This window comes from Cervus elaphus, chromosome 12 (genome assembly GCF_910594005.1).
Source record: "Cervus elaphus chromosome 12, mCerEla1.1, whole genome shotgun sequence".
Lineage (NCBI taxonomy): Eukaryota > Metazoa > Chordata > Mammalia > Artiodactyla > Cervidae > Cervus > Cervus elaphus.
The window spans coordinates 19,056,678-19,075,250 of record NC_057826.1 but is presented as its reverse complement, the minus strand read 5'-3'; the positions used below and the strand labels follow the sequence as shown (position 1 = coordinate 19,075,250).

General features: G+C 40.1%; 1 protein-coding gene and 1 non-coding gene across 15 annotated transcripts in view; both read left to right on the top strand.

Moving 5' to 3' along the window:
- Positions 1-18,573, top strand: part of RGS6 (regulator of G protein signaling 6) — a 601,147-nt gene that overhangs the window by 110,739 nt on the left and 471,835 nt on the right. The window lies entirely within an intron of this gene.
- Positions 13,089-13,160, top strand: TRNAC-GCA. Its single transcript has one exon. It is a non-coding gene; the product is annotated as a tRNA-Cys (tRNA).

Genomic DNA, 18,573 nt, shown 5'->3' with positions numbered 1-18,573 from the left:
TAAGAGAAAGTCTAAGGGCGAAGATACAGAAGTCCAGGCAGATATGACCTGGTGAATCCAGACTTTTTAGAGTCAAAGCCTAGGATACACTGGCTTGGCCATGAGCACCAAATTCCATCCTGAAAAGTTTTCTATTTGACATTCTTGCACACTCCCCTGTGCCTGCCACTTGAAGCTTCCTGTGGTGCAGGTAGTACATATCTCTATATCTTTGTGCAGACAGCACTCTCTACCTAGAATTCACTTCCTCATTGAGATCCTGGACTTCTTTCAATTCAGTCTATAAGTTTTCTCCTGTAGAAAAACCTTTCTTATTTATTTCCTTTACCGATACCAAACTAACTTGCCATTTTTGGATCCCTGTGGTACACATTCCCACCATCTACTGCACATGCATGTATGACTGTGTTGAACTGTGGAAAATTCTTCAAGAGATGGTAATACCAGACCACCTTACCTGCCTCCTGAGAAATCTGTATGCAGGTCAAGAAGTAACAGTTAGAACTAGACATGGAACAACAGACTTATTCAAAATTGGGAAAGGACTATGTCAAGGTTGTATATTGTCACCTTGCTTATTTAACTTATATGCAGAGTACATCATATGAAATGCTGGGCTGCATGAAGCACAAGCTGTAATCAAGATTGCTGGGAGAAATATCAGTAACCTCAGATATGCAGATGACACTACCCTTAAGGCAGAAAGTGAAGAAAAACTAAAGAGCCTCTTGATGAAAGTGAAAGAGAGTGAAAAAGTTGGCTTAAAACTCAACATTCAAAAAACTAAGATCATGGCATCTGGTCCCATCACTTCATGGCAAATAGATGGGGAAACCGTGGAAATAGTGGCAGACTTTATTCTGGGGGGCTCCAAAATCACTGCAGATGGTGACTGCAGCCATGAAATTAAAAGACACTTGCTCCTTGGCAGAGAAGTTATGATCAACCTTAACAGATTATTAAAAAGCAGAGACATTACTTTACCGACAAAGTTCCATCTAGTCAAAGCTATGGTTTTTCCAGTGGTCATGTATGGATGTGAGAGTTGGACTATAAAGAGAGCTGAGCGCCAAAGAATTGATTCTTTTGAACTGTGGTGTTGGAGAAGACTCTGGAGAGTCCCTTGGACTGCAAGGAGACCCAACCAGTCCATCCTACAAGAGGTCAGTCCTAAGTATTCATTGGAAGGACTGATGTTGAAGCTGAAACTCTAATGCTTTGGCCACCTGATGCAAAGAACTGACTCATTAGAAAAGACCCTGATGCTGGGATAGATTGAAGTCAGGAGGAGGAGGGAACGACAGAGGACGAGATGGTTGGATGGCATCACTGACTCAATGGACATGAGTTTGAGCAAGCTCTGGGAGTTGGTGATGGACAGCGAAGCCTGGTGTGCTGCAGTCCATGGGGTTGCAAAGAGTTGGACACGACTGAGTGACTGAACTGAACTGAACGAGACATGTGTGTCTGTCTCTCTTTCCATACTAAATCATGAACTATCTGATGGTCTAGCTCATTACTATGTTACATGAGCCCAATACAATGGACTTGCAGATGATCATCATTTGACAATTTATTTATTGAGACCTACAGTGTTTTGGCACTCTTTTAGCCTCTAGGGAGCCACCGTGAATCAGACAAAGGTCTTGCCTCACGGGGCAATACCCACACACATAAAATAGCATCAGAGAGTAATAAACACTTTGAAGAAAAATAAATTCAGATAAGGAGATTGAAGGTGATGATGGCAAGAGAGGGGTTGGTTAGTGGGGAGGAGGGAAGCTTTGGGGTAGGGTGGTTAGCAAAAGCCTCTCTTAGGACATGATGTTTGGGTACTCACTGGAGAAACATGGAAGGAAAGTTCAGAAAAAAATAAATGAAGAGAAAAATGTTAAGTATGGGATTTCTTCTTAGGGAGATTTAATCTATTTGTTAGGGAAAAATGTGTTGGTCAGCCAGTTTGAAGTAGCAGATGGGGCCTCCAAAGGGCTGACTCAGAAAGATGAAGAGGAGCTGATTTGGCCCCGAAGCACAGTGGGAGGAGCAGACACAGGGGAAAGAGGGAGGCCCAGCAGGGGGCAAATGACCCTCCGTGTGGCCCCACCCCTAGTCTTCAGCGAAGTCTCTGGACCCATGAACTGCTTGGTGGGCACACAGAGAAACACAAACAGCACATGCAGTTGTAGGAGCCCAGAGTCAGACAGGCCTTGGCTGAGGCTCAGGCAGGCAGGCTGAGACATAGGCAACCCAGAAGCAGGTCTAGAGAGTAAATGGAAGACCAGAAAGTAGCAGTGGAAGCTGGGAGGAGCGTTCATGGAAAGTCAGCACTGCCCAGCAGCTCCTGTAGGGATAATTTCTAAATTTAAATCAAGCCACTCTATCTACTTAAAAGTCTGTAACATTAGTACTCAACTCCAATGTGAACTGCCAGCTTGCTTCTATCTTGGCTTCTCCTTATCCACATAGCATCTTGACATGTTCTCAGAGATCTTGCTGCTCTAGGGAGTGGAAGCAAAAGCTGCTGTCTTAATCTATGGTGACTGTGGTTCTGGGCACATCCTAGAATGTGTGGTGTGCGTGCCTTTGTGAGTGTGTGTCTGTGTGTTGGTGGGTGGGTATTGGGAAATTCAAACTGTCCTCCAAAGAGTCTGGTGGCAGGGAAGTTCTTGGACGTCTTAGGTCTCTCTTTTTATGCCTCAGAATCTCAATGGCATCATCCATTCTTGGTAACACAGATCAAAATGTTAGTTGACGTTTTCTCTGGAGAGTATCTATTCTTTTTTTTTTCCAAATTTCTAGGCTAGTGTGAGAGACAGATTGACGCCTTAACATTTTTTTTTTTTTTTTACCCAATTATGGCTATAATGATGAAATTTCAGCTTTTGACTTTTAAGTGTGGACATATGCACATCTCTCATTTTCTTTAATTGCTTTTTAAATTCTCATGTCCAGTGCCTATTTTTCATCTTATATTTGGTAACCTGAAACATTTTATTTCTAAAGTTGCTTCTCTTAATTATATAACATTTACATGGCTTATGATAAAGATATTAATTAGGAAGAGTCTAGGATCCAACTCATAGTGTTTTAAGAGTAAGTGACTTATTTTGGCTGATGTGGGGAGGTTGACAGACTTCACTATGCACTGTGTGTGTGTGTGTCTATGAACAGTTTCTCCATCCCCCTACATCCTTCTCCTCTTCCTACTTCTATTTCTTATACCCCCCCCACCCACCCAAGGAGTTATATTGGCATTAGAAATACCCCTTAATGACTATACTTTTCAGATATTACCTCAGAAGTTGCTACCTGATTACAGAGAGATTCTAGGACAAATGTCATATGGAATCAGACTCTGAGCTTGGACGTGGAAGAAATATATCTCCCTCTATTGAAATCATACTAACTTTCAGTCATGCTGAGCAACTCATGACTCCTGATATTAACAAATAATAAAAATTGACTGTACATAATAACATCTTGATTCACCTAGTCTCATGGCCATCTGATTTTGTTAGATGATCCAATTGCTGAAACATGCACCAGGATTAATATTCAAATAGTAAATCTCTGTTTTCTTTACAGTAGATGCTTTCTATCCCAAATACCAGCTCTAGTAGTCATTTGGGCAGGCAGTTGTTCCTATGACCTTATGTTATAATGTAAAACTAGTGCTGTGGCTGCCCCAGATAATACTCTACTTTGGCAAACTCTGGTATCTGGAATTTCTTCCTAGCTGCTTTCGATTGTTAAGCCAGAGACATCCATGATTAAAGTGTGTTGTTTCTGGAAACAGTGATGGAATCAACAGAAAACTCAGTGAATACTTACCATGTGCCAGGTCTTGACCGAGGACTTCATGTGTCTTTTTTTTTTTAAATCCTCATAACAGACTTGGGAGGTATTATCCCACCTTTGCACACGAAGACACAAAGATCAAATAGCTTAATAAGTGGAGCTGGTAATAGGTCCTGTTCTAGCCACTAATATTTATTAACTCCATCCTACAGACACTTTGTTTTAAGTTGTTTTGCCAGGTCACATGACTACTGTTGGAGTGAGGCAAGGGAGATGTACATGATGACTGAGGACACAGAGCAGACAAAGATTCTTTTTTTTTTTAAATTTATTAAAAAACTTCTTTTTGATGGGGACCATTTTAAAAATATTTATTGAATTTGTTACAGTATTGCTTCTGTTTTATGTTTTGATTTTTTGGCCAAGAGGCTTGTGGGATGGATCTTAGCTCCCTGACCGGGGATCAAGCCCGCATCCCCTGTGTTGGAAAGCAAAGTCTTAACCACTGTGCAGCCAGGGAATTCCCAGAGAAACATGCATTCCTATAGGAGTGTGAATCTGGAGCTACTTGAGATAATGCCTAACAGATGTGGCAGCGGCAGTGGTTAAAAGGCTTATTCCAAATGTAATATATGACCTTTGCCTTTCCATCATGGTCTGAGTCTGCAGGCTTCAGATGGGAAAGGTATCGCCTCATATGTGTAAAGCCCACCATTGAATTGAGCTGACACACAGTACCTGGACAAGAATCTCAAATGCTACTGAACCAGGAGTTCTGCTGGCAAAGTGATTTGAACTGAGAAAATGTTGATTCAGATTTTTCCCTGTAGTCACACTTCCGAACAGGTCATCATGGTGTGTCCTAGGGTAAATAATAGCTAAATTATCCCCCAGCTTTAAATGTCTTCACTTTATTGGGGCTACCAGATGGCGCTTGAGCCCTGATTTTCCATCAAGCTTCAGAACTACAGACTTTTTTCTTTAGTCTCTGTCTTAGGATTATCTAAGTTAGTGAGGCCCTCAAAACACTTCTTCAGTTATCACAACTCCTGTAGCCTTTTCTTTGCCATAAATGAGTCCATACTACCTTCTCCTCACACCTTTTTAGTGCCTTCCCTGGTGGCTCAGTTGCTAAACGATCTGCCTGCAGTGTAGGAGACCCGGGTTTGATCCTTGGGTTGAGAAGACCCCCCGGAGAAGGAAATGGCAACCCACTCCAGTATTCTTGCCTGGGAAATCCCATGGACAGAGGAGCCTGGTGAGCTACAGTCCGTGGGGTTGCAGAGTTGGACACGACTTCCTGACTAAATGACTGCCACGCATTTTCCCGAGTTCCCTGCTGCCTGCTGTCTCCCCTGCAATTCCATAGAAAGACAGGTAATCATATGGCAGTATGATGCAGGGGACTTTTCTGGGTTTATTGTCCTTTTGAATCAAAATGGAGATTTATGATCATCCTACTTCCCATAAAGTATTTACAAGTTTTTAGGCAATCGGTGCTTGTATCACTGGTTCTCATAGGTAATATTCCGTTAGCCTGATCTCCGTATAGACTGTCCCTTGTTACAGGGACACTTTTTCTTCTCTTAAGCAGAAGAAATAGAGATGCAAAATAGTTTCCTCAGTCATTAAAATAACAGACCAAACCATCATCATTCCTATTTTATTTGTTAAACTTTTTATTTAATTTCACCAACAATACAGGGCAATTATAGACATTAAAATAAAATAGAAAAGAACTAAAAAAGAAATAAAACCCTATATAATTCCACTACCCAGAGATAATGGCTGACCTTATTCATCTCATAAGTTCTGTGCAACTATTGCATTCTGTGTAGCCTACTCATTAAATATTGAGAGACTAATATTATTTTTATTATAATGGTGATTTGTAAATAATTGCCCAGAGTTAATTCACAGTGATTTGAAATTATGGCCACAATAGAAAGTTAGGATTTTGTTTTCTCAATTGAAAACTAGATAAGAAAAGCATGTAACCATGAAGTGTTTCCCAACAAATCCCCAAGGGTTTGGGAAAACCCCCAAGGAGAGTGCCACTGCGATAGCAGGAGGAATGGAAAATAGCAAGTTGAACGATGTTAATTTGGAAACTGCCATCGTTTGGAACACAAAAGAGCTGGCCATGGCACTGGACTCAGGTTTTACCTGTCTTTACCAAGGTTGAAAATCAAAGGAGGAGCTTCAAACCACAGGTTAGGATGTTGGAAAAGTTCAGCAAAATTGTGTTAAGTTCCTTATGATACCTAAGTATGATACCTACAACCTTCCTTTGGTAAAAACAGATCTAGTCTTTTGCAAACCTCTTAAGTTCCCACCAGTAGAAAATGAAGAAGTTGATGAGTCAGGAGCAGTCAGCCAGGAGCAAACAAATGGGTTTGAACGTGACATTCCACCAGCTGACACAGAGTGGCCTGCTACTGCGCTTGCCCTTAGAATGCCCTTGGTGATCGCATTTAAATACAGTCAGAGCTTCGTCTCTGAGCTTCGCCTTCTTGCCTTCATCTGCCTCATTTGCTGATGGATTTCTCTTCTTGAAATTCTAAAATGGAATTCTGTTGACCCATCCTTAGTTTTCAGACAGAAAAGGACTTGAAATTTTACATACTACGCGTTGTTTCTGAAAATTTATTTGAAGACTTCCTGTGTCAAAAAAAAATTTAAGAAAGTGGAATATATAGCAAACAAACAAAAAAGTGACACGAATTAAAAAAAAAAACAACAAAAAACTCACACAGCTGAACTGTAGTCTTGTCTAAAACTGACCAGCTAGATGATCTTGGGGATGGAGTAAAGACATGTTTAGCCTGTCAATAAAAGAAAGGAAAGGCAACTAGAAATTCTTGGAAAAACAAAAATTTGCAAAGGAAATCCCAATTCAGCTATGAAGTAAACTAAACTGTGATAGAATTTTGAGTAATTGATGATGTATAAAGAGAAAAGAATACATTTGAACTTGATGCTTGGCACTGGTATAGAGACAAAGGATTGTGTCTCATTTAACTGATCTAGTTTTGGTATCTGGATCAGTACTGGATAAAAGTACTTACCTAATTGTAATATTAGAAACATTTTCTTTTCAATTTTCATGATTAACCTGTTTGTAGAGCATGAAAGATAAATTATATTTTCTGATTAAAATGTAAGTGCTTGACATTGTGAAATAATGATATAGGTGATAAAATGTAAGAAATAGAAGGGGCTACAAGGTAGACTGAAGCATAAAAGCACACATTTTCTCCTACCTCATGATATATAATGGATTTGTATTTTCTCTTGTTAAGCAGAGAAATAAAGATGTAGCTCTATGATTATATGATTAAAGAAAGAAAGAAAGTGAAGTCTCTCAGTCGTGTCCGACTCTTTGTGACCCCATGGACTGTAGCCCACCAGGCTCCTCCATCCATGGGATTCTCCAGGCAAGAATACTGGAGTGGGTTGCCGTTTCCTTCTCCAGGGGATCTTCCCGGCCCAGGGATTGAACCCCAGTCTCCCGCATTTGCAGGCAGACGCTTTAACCTCTGAGCCACCAGGGAAGCCCTATATGATTAAGATAATCAATAAAAGATTATTTACATATGAACGAGATAAAAGGGAAAGAGGATATTTCCTACAATCTTTTTCTCTCATAGTAGGGAATCAATATAAATTGCTTAAAGTTTATACAGGCTAAGGGGCAAGGAAAACTCATACTTTTCATTCTATGTCCTTGTTGAAATTTAAAAAAAAATAACCCATATGCATCTTACAAAATTAAAAAAACAAGGTGAATACATTTTCTCTAAGAAACTGTGATAGGAAATAACACTAGCAAAACTTCACTAAACTTCCCTATTAGAAGACACAGGGTCTCAGACAGAATAAAATAGCACAGTCTGGCTCTGTGTTGTTTACCTGGACAAAAGGGCACCGAGTTTGACCAGAAGTTGATAGGCACAGACTCTAGACATGTGCCAAGCAAAAAGAAAGCAGGGACGATATTAAGGCAAAAAGCACTGATGGACAAGAGGGGATTATTTTTTTTGATGGTAAAAGTTACTGGCCACCAAGAAATTGCTTTAGTCATGGATCTCTATGTATGGAAAGTAAAAACAGCACAAAAGCAAAAACTATTAGCAGATAAAAGAATTAGTAAGATTGAGAGACTGTTAGCACACAGAAAATCAGAATAACAACCAAGTGGCTCAATTTCATATGTAAAACCAGAATACACTTTAAAAAAAAGTCTGCGTCTACAAAGGAATCTTGAAGGCAAGCCTCTGGGGAGTGGGAGGTGTCGAAGTGTACAGGCAGTTTATCCTACTCATGGGTTGCAGTCACTTTCTAGAAGAAGGAATGAAAAGTTTTATTTCTGTGACATTTTCTCATGGTAAAATTCCATAAAGTTGAAAACTTTGAGATAAAGGTATTATCAGGAGATACTGTCATGCTATTTAGTGTGTGAGCTCTAAATTCTGTTCTTATCACCAGGTCACTGAGAAGCAAGATTGCTGATTTTCCCAACTCAGTAAAACAGAGAGGCCCAACGAAGAAACGATTCTATTGACCTTCATTTTTCTCCATCCAAGCCCAGTGCCCTTCCTGCTTCTATAGATTCTAGCCAATATAGAAATTTTAGTGGCATGGCTCGTTCCCTCTAATAGAAGTGAAGAGTGAAGGCAGAAGGTCTGCCTGGTACCTGTGCAAATGTCAGCGGAAGCGGGAGGGGGAGGCAGGAGACTAAGAAAGATGTACTTTGAGTACCGGGGAAAGCTCTTCTGGCACCAGAGACTTGGAAGAGAAATTTCCATCTAAGCCCGAAGAGCACTTTTTTTTTTTTTTTAAAAAACCCTCCTGGCTCATACCTTTTAATCAAATAGCACTGTGACCTTATTACAATCTGTGGACAATAGATGTTTTTAGTATCTTTGGTACTAAACATAGAATGTGTTAATGTGCCATTTTATCAAAAACCTTGAAAGGGGTTTATTAATGGACAACTATTAATAGATATTCATGATAGAAGTTCTTTACCATCACCTACCCTATACACACTTTTCATAATTCACTGATTTGAAACACTTGTGAAATCAATACGGACAACTTAACTTAATGAGTGCCTGCTCCCTGGTGTCTGGCTGCAATGATGAGAAGGCTCTCTGTGGATGGACTTGATACCAGGTGGTATTTGTTGTTGTTTAGTCACTAAGCCATGTCTGACTCTTTGTGACCCCATGAACTGTAGCACTCCAGGCTCCTCTGTCCTCCACTGTCTCCTGGAGTTTTCTCAGATTTGTGTCCATTGAGTCCATGACGCTATCTAACCATCTTATCCTCTGCCACCCCCTTCTCCTATTGCCTTCAGTCTTTCCCAGCATCAGGGTTTTTTTCCAGTGAGACAGCTCTTCGCATCAGGTGGCTTATTTCAATACGTGGACTAAAAATAGGGCAGATCAGTGATCAAAATCTTATACCTGTTTCAATGTCTTAGTCTTTTAAGATGTCAAGGAACTGGATTCCCCAGCATGAGGAATTTTTCTTACTGAATTTTTAAATGCCCTTGTTTGGCTGTGATTTATTTGAATTCGGACATCAGGAGAGCTAAGAAAATAGCCTTTTCAAGTGGTTAAAACTGGCCTAGCTCTGTATTTTTTTTCCCCTTCTTGTTTAGTCTCTTAAACATTGCTAGCAGGTTATATAGGTAAGAAAGAAAGCTGAAACATTTTTGCAAGGGCATTAACTCTCAAAGGCCACAAGAGTATTTTTCTAAATGTAATTGAATGGATACCATATCAGACCCTCAAGGGTTCTTTCAATGTGTCTGATGTCCAGGACAAACCACGTGTTTGTTTAGATTTATACTGTAAGTTGTAAGACGATGTTTTCTATGAGGTGTGGTCCCGGGTCTAGCTTCCTGGTCCCATGACCCAGATTCTGATTCAGTAGGGCAGGTGATTCTTTCAGTAATCTGCATTTTCACATGGTCTCTGGGAAGTTTGGAGGCATCCCAAATTTGAGAATCACTGCTAAGGGCCATTATGTTTCCACAGGTGAACCTATTTTTCTGTTTTCACTTTATGTCACATGTAGGAGTTTAAAGAGTTTATTTTTGGTAAAACTGGAACACTGTCTTTAAATTAATAAGAGCCTTGTTGTGTAGGAGAAAGCATCACTTCAAAATTCCTCTATGAAATTGATCTTAAAAAGACCTGCTGACTCAAATGCTAGACAAATCCGTCCTCTCTCCAACTGCTGCCTGTCAGAATTGCTGACCTTAGGCTTATGTATTCAAATGCTTCCTGAAAGTCAAAACATATTTTCCAAAGTTTCTAATGGAAAAGAACTGAGCCTGTCACTCAGTTTTAAAAGAGAGAAATTGAGATAAGACAAAATGGTTCGGATAAATTTTACGTCTCAGGAGTAGATGGAAGAAAAGAATAAAAATTCCCATAACTGCTATCAGTTATCTCTTGATGGAGGGTGTCATGAGATAGGTAACTCCTCTCTCCCCAGGCCACAGTAAATATTAGATGGAGCCATCCTGCCTAATGATTCCTGCTGTGTCAGAGGTTAAATTACATTAATTTCTCATAGAATTGTGAAGGATATAGCCCATAAAAAGTGGGAATTGTTACATTAGAAATTGGATTCTTTTTTTTTTTTTGCTATTGTTCGGGAGATTTTTCTCCTTCCTAGTTTTTCTCAATTAGCTACACCAGAGGTACCTTTGGCTAGCAAGGAGAAGGTGCCTCTGTGCTCTAAGATGACAGTTCAGTCCCACGGCCTGACAACTTTGAGATTCTTGCTTCAGAAGCTGCAGGACAGAGTGATTCTAGCTTGTGAGTGTTTGATTTTAGAATCATTGAAAGTCCCTTGAATTTCCTTCTCCCTGGATTGGATTCTGTTGTCTTTACTGAGACTGTTTTCCTCTGATTCTTTGGTACTCTAGTGCACAGAATTAGTATGACCTTAATTAGTTCGTGACTTACCACCAACTATCCATCCATTGCCTTCTTTCATTTTACTTATTTTAAAAATGAAGATATTTTAAATATGAACACATTGATCTGAGAATCAGAACATTGTTAATTTGTTACATTCATCTCTGCAGTTCTCCTTTTCTTGTTTTTTTTGCTTCTCCATCCTTCTGCCATCAGAGGTAACCCCTATTCTGAGCACTGTTGCAGTCTTGCTTTACCCCCTCTTTATCTATCTGTTTGCTTAAGTGTTACATTGTTTCATTTTGTCTGGCTTTGGACTTTATGAAGAGGAGTCATCCCTGGCTTATCCAGTCTAGCGAGACTTGTCTTTTTTCACTCTATGTCATGCTTCTGAGATTCATCCACACAGTCCTTGCTGTGTAATATTTTATTATTACATTACAGTTCATCCATAAACTGTAGTGTGATTTATACCATGACTTATCTATACTCCTGTCATTGGATGTTTAGGGCATTTCCAGTTTTTGCATCTATGACCAGGCTGCTCTCTGGGATGAGATTTCTCTTCTAAAGGTAGATCAGCAGCCACTGCTAGGTGGCAAGATGTGAGATTGTTCAACTTTACATGATAACATAAAAGTGGTTTCCAAAGTCATTATATCAATTTACACTCCCATTAGTGGTACACAAATGATTTTGTTGATCCAGATCTTTACCAACCCTTTACATTTTCAGACTTATTTAATTTAGCTAATTTTGTGGGTGTGAATCTACTGACATACTTTTAAAGTAGTGTTCAGTATTTTGTCTATCACAGAATAAAGTATGGCATACAATTTGGCTCCCTTCATGTATATTGGCTAGAGAACAATATATGATCATGCCCGCTTAGTTTAGTGGCACCCCAATTTTTCTCCCAATTATTTCACTGTATGTAGTTGACATTTTTTCGCTATACTTGCTAAAAAATATGAAAAAAACCTTGCCTGCACAATGGAATCATTTGGGAAATTATTAAAAGTACTAAAGCCTAGACCCCACCTCCAGAGACTCTGATTTACTTGAGTTGCAGCCTTGAACATGGAGGATTTTAAAAGCTTCCCAGCTGACCTGAATGTGCCATCAAGGTTAAAAATCACTGCTTTCGATGATATTAATAGAAATCTTGAAAAGTAAGTATAAGCTCAGGGTAGCCTGATGCTCGGAGAAGGCAATGTCACCCCAATCCAGTACTCTTGCCTGGAAAATCCCATGGATGCAGGAGCCTGATAGGCTACAGTCCATGGGATTGAGAAGAGTCGGACACGACTGAAGCGACTTAGCAGCAGCAGCAGCAGCCTGATGCTGTTACTTTTTCAGTTTTCTAAAGTATAAATTTTATGTTGCTTTGGAGTGTCCTCTTGCTTCTAATTTGAGAGGGGTGTGTGTATGGGTGTGTGTGTGTGTTGCTAGTAGAAGTAAATAGTAGTTGACATTCAGTGAAAGTTATGGGCTATCAGTTGTGCTTGTCATTTATTTTATGCTTCCAACTATGGATCTCAAAGTTCACAGTGCCTAAGACTCTCCTAAGACATTATTTTGGTTGTTTTTTAGAATGCAGACTTTGATTCCAAAGGTCTGGGTTTGAGCCCAGGAATCTACATTCTGACCAGTGTGTCAGGTGATGATGACACAGGCAGGTCTGGGAGCACCCTTAGAGGAAAGCTAAATTCTTCCCACCCTGCAGTGTACGTTGGATTCTCGTTATAGATGAGGGAATGAATGGGAAGCTCAGAGGAATTGAGGAACCTGGACCAGGTCACACAGCTGCCACGGGGTCAGCCTCTGCCCTGTTTGTTGTTGGCCTTGCTTCTAGCGCACCTCTAACAAAACTCACAGCACATGGGGAAATCTGCCTGAGTTTATTTATTTTTAAATTTTAGTTGCTTTCATGGTTGAGTTTTTTTTTTTATTTTATTTTAATATTAAAAAAATTTTTTTGGCTCTACCAGAAGGCGTGTGGGATCTTGCTTCCCCAACCAGGATCAAACCCGTGTGCCCTGCAGTGGAAGCACTGAGTCCTAACTTCTGGACTGCCGGGGAGTCTCAGTTGGCTAGAGTGTAGAGCATGTGTCTTCTTCTCTACATTTAATGTTCTTTTTTTTCATCTGGGCACAAATCTCCCTCCCCACCCCTCAAATAACCTTTAATGTCCTGGGAAAATCCACCTCATTCCTACGGGGCCCTGGGGGCCCTGGGGGCCTCATTCTATAGGTGTGTTTCTGTGTGTGTTTTGTCGCCCAGTTTGTAACCAAGAGCAGATGTTTCCTTTGAGACTTACGCGTGTAAGTTTCATTTACCCTTGTGTTGGGCTCCCTGCTGGCTCAGACGGTAAAGCGTCTGCCTGCAATGCAGGAGACCCGGGTTCGATCCCTGGGTTGGAAAGATCCCCTGGAGAAGGAAATGGCAACCCACTCCAGGACTCTTTCCTAGAAAACTCCATGGATGGAGGAGCCTGGTGGGCTACAGTCCATGGGGTCGCAAAGAGTCGGACATGACTGAGTGACTTCACTTTGTTTGATTCTTTAGGATAGGTTGGATTGCAAGCAAGAGGATATCAAGGCGAATAGGCGGAGGGGAATTTCTGGGTTGTAACACAGAGCCGGGGCGGGGGCACAGCTGGGGCGCAGGGACCTGTGGGCACTGAGGACCCCACGCCTCTCTCCGTCTCTGTATGACGTGTCCTCCTGTGACTGGCTCTTCCCACTTAGTGACGGCTGTGGCTTTTGAGCAGAGTGCGGTCTTGTCCTCACAGCTTCATGGAAAGGGAGTCCCTCACTTTCCCAGCTCCCGAGTGTTCACCCTGGGAGGACTCTGGCCTGGTTTTGGCTCCGTGTCTGCCCCAGGATCGGTTTACTCCACAGAAGGTAGGGCGGTATGATTATCAACCTTACGGGGTGAACAGAGAGAGGAACAGTTTTCCTGAATGGGGTAGGGGTGGGGTGTCCCAGTAAGGGGCTGGGAGCTGGTGGGCAGTCAGAGTGTCTGAGGCCTAATTCAGGTGCCTGAGGCTAATTTTGGAGGGCAGGGTCACTTTATGGTGTCATGGCCCATGGCTTTTTGATTAGCGATGGTGTCGAGCATGACGTGTGTATAAGTAACTCTCCGATGTGCCTGTCCCCACAGGTAACTGATGATAAGGCTAAAAATGTTTACTTGCCTGCCATTGGCTCAGGATGCTTGATTTTGATTTTGAGGTGGATTATATTTTCTGAGGAAACTGTACATAGAGACTTTATTAAAAACTGAGGTCGAAAAAGCAAAAATCAATGTGTTAAATTTTTGTTCTTATTAGGCCCTCAGCAGTGACTTTAGTTGACAGTGACTTCCCTGCAACTTTAAGAATTCTTCCTAAACTCATGTACAAGTGGGTGGAAAGAGTTCTGTGCACGTTTTAAAACCTTATATTCTGTGCATGCTCTCCTCCCCAAATTGGGACTTTACCATGAAATCTGGGCCTTTGGCCTATGTATTTTAAATTATATTCATATTGTACTACATCTGCAACTGTCTATAGTACAGCTGTGTATATCTACATGAAACACAATGTGCATTTAAGTTTCCATTCCATTTGTGAGCAGATGGTAGCTTGTTAAGGAAATATCACGAGGATGTTTATGGCCATATTTTGCCGTGAAAACCTTATAATCACTCTCAATAATTACATCTCCTTGTGTTACCTGTAATAAATGCAGTGCCATCATATATGTTGGCATTGTGATATAGATTCTTTGTATGCAAAGAATGTTTGCTATTGTAGACACATTTGTGTCTGGACTGTGTGATGTATCAAGGGGGTTTTCTACTTGTAGCTGCTTCAAGAAGGATGTTGAAGGGTCTGTGGTTATGCTCTTGCATAAGCCCCTGACTGGCAACCACCAATCTGTTATTTGTTTCTATGATCTTATTTTTTTCTCCTTCTAAGATTTCACATGTAATATACAATATTTGCTTTTCTCTCTCCATCTTATTTCACTTTGCATAATGCCCATTAGGTCCATCCATGTTGTTGCAAATGACAAGGTTTCCTTAATTTTTTATGGCTGAATTATATTCTTTTGTATACATATACTGTGTCTTCTTTATCTGTCATGATGGACACTTAGATTGTTTACATATCTTGGCCGTTGTGAATAATTCTGTAGTGAACACAGGGTGTATATATCTTCTTGAGTTATTGTTTTTGTTTTCGTTAGGTAAATTCTCAGAGGTGGAATTGCTGGATCATAATGGCAATTTTAGTTTTTAACTTAGTGAGGAACCCCTATACTGTTTTCCACAGTGACTGCACCAGTTTACATTCCCCCCAACAGTGCACAAGCGTTTCCTCTTCTCCACATCCCCACCAGTATTTGTTTTTTGTCATCTTTTTGATAAACTCTGTTCCAACAGGTGTGAGGTAGTACCTCGTTGTGGTTTTGATTTGCACTCCTTGGTGAGTAGTGATGTTGAGCCTCTTTTCATCTACCTGTTGGCTGTCTGTGTGTCTTAGGAAAAATGTCTATTCAGATCTCTTACCCATTTTTAAATTGCATTGATTTTTTTGTTTTTGCCATTGAATTGCACAGCCAGTGAAATCTTTTCAAATGCCTTTTAAAGGCTTCATTCATTCCAAGGTCGCTTTGAGGGTCATTTTGTACTTCTTAATGCTCAAAGGTGCTACAGTGTCAACTAGTCAAGAAATACTCCTGTCACCCATGATCTCTCAAAGTTCTCAGTACGGTCAAAAACTTAGAATTTCATTCTTTGTAGAGTTTACATCTGGCTTGGCAATTAATGCTGTATTAGCTCCGTACAACTCTCTCCAAGTCTCTTGAAGAAGGTGCTAACCTTTTCACTGGATTCTGCTCAGGATCACACTGCCCCTAGATCTGCTGCAATGATAATGCATGCTTATCCTGGTAGATGATGCTGGTTATCATATTGTCAGTTCATGACTTTTTTTTTTTTTGCTTTTCATCTTCATGTATTTCCAGAGCACAGTCATTGATATGCAGAAGACATGGCTGTAATCAATCTAGTTTTCTGAGATGTGCTGAAGCTTCAGCATGGGTCTTAAAAAGTTGTGTTAGAATACCCATCTTCAGAAAATGTTCTTTGAAGCTGATGCAGTGAAAAATACCAACTGAGCCTGTGTTTTGGAGTGGTTTTCCTTTGTGGGAGTGTGTGCTCATCCTCACTCTCTTTCCGGTATTCCTGGCATGAAAAATTTCAGAACTGGTTAGAGTTGGTGGAGAGGTCCTTCTTTGGTCATGACATGATGATGACACATTCTAAAATCACATGGCTGTTCATCATTAAAAGCATTTTAAAAAGTCCATTAACATATTTATCCTTTATAATAGGCTCTGTGAGGTAGATATAAAAATGTTTTTTGTTTTTGTTGCCAAGTGTTACTTAAAAATAATCATAAAACTTAAGGAAGGAAAACCTAATTAGCAATTACTCAATCTAATTCTCTTACTTTACAAATGAAGAAACTGAATCTGTAGTGATGAAGTCACTTGCTTGTGACTCTATATCTATTTAGTGACCTAGCATATTATTTCCCACCCCAAATATGGTTTCATGGATAAAAGTACATTGGTTGAGATCTGATTCTCATATTTTTGACTGGATGATTTTTTTCCCCCAGTTGTCTAACATTTCTGGGTCTCTGTTTTTTCATTTGTAAAACGGATTGTTGTGAATATTATATTAGGCTGCATCTGAAAAAGTAGTTAACCCAGTGCCTAGCAACAAGTAAGTAGTTAATTTATGTTAACAGTTCACAACTGGATTTATATTTTCAATATTTTTCTCTCAGGGTCCTCTGGAGCTAGAGCAGGATAGTGAATTATCAGCTTTTCCATCTTTGGAAGCCTTGTATTTATTCATTGTTTAAAATTCTCCTCATGCATTTTGGGAGGTTTTCCCCTGAAAGAAGAGCAGGGACATTGTTTGGGAGAGTTTGATGAGAACTTGTTATGTGTTGGTTCATTCAAAAGCTGAGTGAGTTTCTTTCTTTTCACTTGTGAATCTTCATTTAACTGTGAAGTACCTTGGCACTTAACACAGGGTACCATATTGTTTTAAACCTGGAAAACCAGTGATGTGTTTTGAACTCATGCTTCAGAGAAGAGTCTGTGTTTCATTATCACCCAGTCATGCCCTGTGTTATCACTTGTTATGGGCTAAATAAGTCATCCTCACCCCCACACTTCCCTTTCCCCTAACTCCAGTCACCAATTGATAGGTTGAAACTTTATCCCTCAATGTGATGGTCTTTGGAGGTGGGGACGTTGGGGGGCAACATGCGTTAGGGCAGGTCATGAAGGTGGGGCCTTCATGATGGGACACGTGGCTTTATAAGAGGATGACTGAGGTGAGGGGAGAGACGGGAAGGGAGACTGAGCTCTCTGTTTGAGCAGAGGATAGACCTCCTGAAGACTCAGTGAGAAGAAAGCCATCTGCCAGCCAGGAAGAGGGCTCTCGCCAGAAACTGAACACTGACAGACTTTGATCTGGACTTTCCAGTTTCCCAAGCTGTGAGAAAAGAAACTTCTATTGTTTAAAGTATCAAATCTGCAGGATTTTGTTAGGGCAGCCAAAGCAGATTAAGACATTTCTGCAGAAGTGTGTGTTATTCAGCCATCTACTTCCTTGTTTACCTATATGTTTTGAATTGGTCTCCATGATGGAAGAAGTATGACTGTTCAGAGGCATTGAGAATTTTCTCTTTATCCACCAGTGTGGATATACGCCACACTGTGAGAGGATACTGGGACAGGCACTCAAAGGAGCATCAGTCATCAAATCCCTTTCCATTAGGTCTCTGATGATTTAAAATTTCCTGTTAGATAAACCAAGTAGTTGGACAAGTGTTAATGTTCAAGGTTGATGTATAGAATATGAAAGCTTTGTAATAAAATTATTTTAAATATAAATGGTTTCCTGCAAGTATTTACTCTTCATTTCCATAATTGTTTATAATCTTTTCTTTATATTTAACATTCTTGTACACCCCTCCCCACCATACACATACATACTTTTTTCTTTAAAACCATGATCCATATGTTTTTATGTGACCTGAGCTATAAAGACTGGAATACTGAAGTTATTCATCCACTTTCATTTTACCTTTTGCGTCTGTCATTTTCTTATGAGGAATACTTAGCCTGTCATGTACAAATCTCTGCATAGACACCAACACTTTTTGCCTATTCATTAATCTTATCTTGTTCCTTTGGCTTCTGTTTCATCTTTATCTGAATTTGTAATCATTTGAGGTCAGTGCTTTTTTTTATTTAAATAGATAAGGTGCAGCTAAGCCTCGATCATAGCCAAGAAAGAGCTTACATAAAATACCTATAAGATTAGGAGCATTACCAGGGAAACATCAGCAGAGTTGTGTTTACTTGTGTCTTATTCTTAAGTAAATTTTATGCACTCATGATATAAGCTTTGGGTTACTATTGTGAACCTCCTAGGACGTGTGGCATTGTTTAATTTCACCTTTAATTTTTGAAACATGAATTGTTTCCTTCCTTTGTTCTAGCGATTTTGACATAAGGAGCTGGGGCTATTCATTGCAGGCCATTTGTGAGTTTACATATCTCCTGGGTAGAATGTATGAAGTAAACAGCAGTGTCTCTACCTGCTACTTTTTAAAAGTTATTATTCCTCTGAGGGGAATGTGTCAGTCATCAAGGCTGCAGACATTCTGACAGGATTATAGAGTTTCACCTTCCCTCCTCCTTTGAAGATAGGAAGGAGTCATGTGACTTTCTTGGCTGGTGAAATGTTTGTCAATGAGCAA